Source organism: Eriocheir sinensis, unplaced genomic scaffold (assembly GCF_024679095.1).
Source record: "Eriocheir sinensis breed Jianghai 21 unplaced genomic scaffold, ASM2467909v1 Scaffold52, whole genome shotgun sequence".
NCBI lineage: Eukaryota > Metazoa > Arthropoda > Malacostraca > Decapoda > Varunidae > Eriocheir > Eriocheir sinensis.
In genome coordinates this window covers 7,105-12,500 of record NW_026111854.1, presented here as the reverse complement: position 1 = coordinate 12,500, position 5,396 = coordinate 7,105, and the positions used below count along the sequence as shown (strand labels likewise).

The 5,396-nt window shown below is 39.1% G+C and overlaps 1 pseudogene; it reads left to right on the top strand.

Annotated features, from left to right (window-relative positions):
- The window catches only part of LOC126992919 (putative nuclease HARBI1), a 1,449-nt pseudogene extending 439 nt beyond the window's left edge, over window positions 1–1,010 (top strand).
- The last annotated feature ends 4,386 nt before the right edge of the window (window positions 1,011–5,396 follow it).

Here is a 5,396-nt window from a genome sequence, read left to right as displayed (position 1 = left end):
TCCCCTTCATGGGGGACATTGGCCAAAGTCTATCGATAGATAGAGATCAAATGTAATTTATAATTTAATGTAAAGTAAAAATAACTGGTTGCTTTAATTTCATTGTAATTTGGAGTACATTGGTCGTTTTACAGTCACTATATAAGTTTCCTCTCTTTACAGCCTGCCCTGTTCCGCCACACCTGAAAACTCTGATTGCAGTACGTTGCATAGCAACGGGAGACCACCAGATGACATTAGGGGACTGCCATGATGTGTCGCAAATGACTGTCAGCAGATATTTGAAGGTTGTGTCAAGAGCAATCGCTAGTTTGAGCCAGCGTTATATAAAACCTCCTTGCGGCAATGACATGCGACGAACAATTGAGCAATTCCATGACATCAGTGGAATGCCTGGTGTGGTAGGAGCAATTGATTGCGTACATATATCTATACTGAGACCATCTGTGGAAAACCCAGAGCTGTTTAGGTGTAGAAAAGGATATTTTTCATTAAATGTCCAAGCTGTGTGTGGGCCAGACCTGCAGTTTCATAATGTTGTTGCCCGTTGGCCTGGGAGCGTCCATGACAGTCGAATTTTTGAAAACAGCAGGCTCTGTGCTGAAATATAAGTTAATTTAAATCCCAGGTATCATCTACTTGGAGATGCAGGATATCCCTTGAAAAGGTATCTAATGACACCTGTGTCATTTCCAGATAATGCTCATGAGAGAGCTTATAACTACAGTCATTCCCAAACCAGAAACACTGTTGAACGGGCATTTGGGATATTAAAAAGGAGGTTTGGGTACTTAGGGAAGAGAGTCAGGACAAGTTTAGACACCACCAAAACTATTGTAGTTGCTTGTGTGGTACTACACAATATTGCGGTGAAAACTAGGCTGGTTTTACCACAAGATGGAAGGGACGTGAACCTAAATGTCAATAACATCCCTAATGAAGTTCCTGCACATAGACGAGGAAATGTAGAAGGCAGACTGAAACGGCATCAAATCATCAGGGACTTCTAAGCATCATGTAGACACCACCATTGTTCTGGATCTGGATCTGGACACACGCGCAGGGCACCTGTACAGGTGCATAACACGCATATTTGTGTTGGCTGTTGGGGGACGGGGAGCTGAGTGTGCAGGGAGGAAGTGAATCAAGTGTAGTTGTTAGTGTTGGTATGTTGTGGTGACAAGTGAGTGTGTATTTGTTTTATGAATGAATGATGAGGTGGGAAGAAGTGTGTATGTATGTTCTCGTAAAATCTTTATTTTCATTGTTAATTACATCACAAGTTACTTTATAGTTTTATTATTTCCTTAACTTAGTCTATATTACATAAACATTCCCTGTGACGTCCTACCTGTGTACATCCTTAGCTATTATTTAGCTTTTCAAGTTCTTTTTTTTGTTATCTCTTCTAAATCTAGCCTCTTCCTCCCTTTGTTCTGCTTCAGCTATTTCCACTTTCATGTGTTTGATTTGTAGATCGATCAAATGCTCCCTCTTCTCCAGAAACCTATTGTTTGTAATCTACCTCTCCCTACTAATTTCTAATAGTTCTGGTGTGGTAGTCGTGTTTTTGTAGCTGGTTGCTGCTCTGTTTCTTCGATGCCTTGTCCTGACAGTTGATGGTGAAGGGCGGCACCTCCTCTGGTTCTATTGCTTGTGGTGATGCTAGAACCTCCTCTTCCACGGAATTTGTTGCAGGATGTGCTACAACACTGCACACTACAAGTGTACTTTCTGAATATGAATTTGCTGTCAACAGGGAGGACTATTAGTATATGAACAATATTCCCTAAAATAACACAGTTGCAGATTAACACACTATAGGTAGTTGGAACATCTTGTTAATCAACTGTATCTCTCACTGCACACACTGTGAACAACTGAATTATGGTTACATGAACAAATTGCTTACAGGCTGTAAAGCCTTCTGGCTGAAGAGGGTGCTTACTGATAAAAGCTATATTGCTTAGGTTTATCACCTCCAAAATCTTACCTCTCACAAAGAGAGACTTGGTAAATCGGAGACTTTGTCGGTGCGACTTGGCTGATAATAAATGTATTTTAGTACACAGAAGCAGAGTACTGTGTGGTGCAGCTACTTTAATTTCTTACTATATACCAAAAAATATTTATTATTTTTGGATACTTTGCAATATTACATGACTGAATACTTACGACTTCACAGTTTCTGATATCTCATGATCGTAGTTTACAAACATGGCAGTCAAAACAAGTCATAATAGGAACTCACACGTGGCTGGCATTGCATCGAGGTCAAACGGATTTCCTATGTCGTGCAAATCCGTGCCAAGTATTGTCAGCACTTGGTCCGATTCTTTTGCCAGATCCGCAGGAGGGCACCTCCACCAGTTCTCATGTCCTCCCGCCTCTTCACTGCATGTTCTTTTTTTGCCCTAAAATGAAGAACCATTAAATATATGTTACTTGTTAAATATATATATATTTATTTATATATATATTTTTATATATATATATATATATATATATTTATATATATATATATATATATTTATATATTACATTTTATTTTTGATTTTTTTTTTTTTTTTTTTTTGCAACTAATTCAATAATGTAGTTTTAGGTGTGCTTTAATTAGGATAAATCAGAGACGTTGTACGAATACTGTCACTGTCGTTCATATGCTTTGTGAATGGGGATTAATGGGATGGGTTGATGGGCCTGGGAAACCTCTTATCTATTTTATCCCACAATGAAAAAAGATGCAAATAAGAAATTGACGGGTATGGTTACCTTCCTGAACCCTAACTTGGCAGTTACCCGTACATCAAGACCTATATATTTTATTAATGGATGGATGAATGTTCTAGACATATGATCTGAAAATCCATAAATGCACTGAACAAGAGTGATCGATCACAGGTAATTCATGGGATCAGTGCAAAAATTGCATTCCAGGTTATGCATTGTTGCTATTTATATTACGACGTGTTCAACAATGGAATATATCTCTCAGTTAGAAAGTCATGTAAATAGCATTATTTTTCAGTCGTTCTTCTTGAGCTGCTGCTCAGTGCGCTGCGGTCCCAGGTTGTGGGAATTGAACAGGCGCGTGATTCGGGCCCACGCTGCCCTTCTTTCTGGAGGACGACCTTCCTGTCTGTCCTCTTATCTTGGAGGATCTTCTCCTCACAGATGAGGCCCATGAGAAGGTCTCGCTCAGGAGGTGACATTGACTTCTTCTGGCACTCAGTGTTCCTTCCATTTCTAGAAATCCTACGTTCCCTGAGAAAGAAGACAAAACATGAAGCAGTAATAAATAAATAAATAATGTAAATTAGCCAAAAAATATGAGACTTTTAGCCTATTATCAGTAACCTAGTCCCTACTACAGGTGGTTAAGGCCACTAGGTTAATAGTTTGTTTGTCCTGGACTATATATAGATGCACAAATGAATAAAAAAAATGTGCTAGACCTGGGATGGAAGGCAATAGCTATGTCAACATTATCCGGAAAATGATTCAATCTGATCATATAAAGGGCTGAAAATAACCTTATTCATGAACTCGTACCTGTAGATTCTGACATACTAGCACAACTTTGCATATGGTAACCATAAAATACAACTGCTTTCTCCCCCCAAAAAACATATTTGCCCATGATGACCCTGAGTCCTGAAAAGGACATGCCGATTTCAGCAGCATAATTACCCAACAACTAACATTATGATAGGCTACTCTGAGCTATGAAGGCAACCCTCGACCTTTTTACCTGTCCATATAGGTCAACCCTGTCATTAAACAGCTAAAAACTAACACTATGACAGGGAAATGTGCTCACCTGCTCCAATAATGAGATGAAAATAGCCTTAGTCTGGGCCTCATCCATGTGTGTTTTGAGGGCCACACGCGACCTTATTACTTGTTCACATAGGTCAACCCTGTCATTAAACAGCTAAAAACTAAAACTATGACAGGGAAATGTGCTTACTTGGGCAAATAATGGAAGGGAAATAATCTTTGTGAGGGTCTCGTCCATGTGCAGGCTGGCATCATCTACTCTAAGCAATGAGGGCTACACTCGACTGTTTTACTTGTTCATATAGGTAACCTCTGTCATTAAACTGCTAAAAACTAACATTATGATGAGGAAATGTGCTTACCTGGTCCAATAATCGGATGAATAAACTGGGCTGCTCGTTGTCGTGGAAATGTAAACAAAACCAGCAGTGATGAAGATCAAGAAGCGCACTCCGCACTTCCGACATACCAACCTTTCCGTGCTAGCGACGGATCGGTCCGCACGAACACAAAGTAACACAAAGAAAGAACAAACAACAGCAGACCTGCTGGTCCATACAAGGTTGTTTGTGACAAGCTACACTAACTATCTAATCAAAGGTGAAAGATGAAGGACAGCAAAGGCGAAGGCTCCTCCTCCCTCCAGCCAAAGCTGGCAGGAAAGGAAAAGAACCATGCAGCATGGAAAACTGCATGGAATTTATGTAGGAAAGAGGAAAAGAACTACCATTACTGCTACCACTAACCAAGGATAAAAGCGGACAAGGACACCAGTATTCGAAGGAACTTAACGTTATTACGACAATGAGTAATATCTTAGTTGCTGGTTGGATTCAAAATACTTGTCTAATCTATTCTTGAAGGCCGTAACTGTTGTACTATCAACGACATCACAAGGTAGAGAGTTCCAAACATTAACAACTCGATTGAAGAAGAAGTGTTTAGCTTCGTGCGACGATAATCTTTTACCAGTAATCTTCAAATTGTGATTTCTTCTTGTTCTATTTGATCGATTAATTGTAAAGTAATCTTCCGCATTAATATCACTGAATCCTTTAAACATTTTAAACACTTATATTAGATCGACTCGCATTCTTCGTTTTCATAGGCTGAATATATTTACTTTTTAAGCCTTTGTTCATATGACAAATTTCTCAACCTAGGAATCATCTTTGTTACTCTTCGTTGGACCTGTTCCAACTTTTCTGTATTTTCTGTAGTAGGAAGACCAAAACTGTACACAGTACTTAGACGGGGTCGAACCAATGAATTATACAGTTTTAATATTACTTTTTCCGATTTATTATTAAAGACTCGTCCGATGAAGCCAACCAATTTGTTTGCAGTTTTAACTACCTCTGAACAATGCTGACCGGGCTTTAAATTGCTTGATATAGTGATTCCAAGATCCTTTTCTTTACTTACTGCAGAAAGTTGTTTGCCATTCATTACGTACCGAAAGCAATTGTTATTTTTTCCGATGTGCAACACTTTACATTTGTCAACGTTAAATTTCATTTGCCATTGATTGGCCCAACGTGCAAGTCGATCTAGATCTGATTTTAAAGCTTCGTCGAGTGTCGCAGTTACTTTACTTGCAATTTTTGTGTCAACAG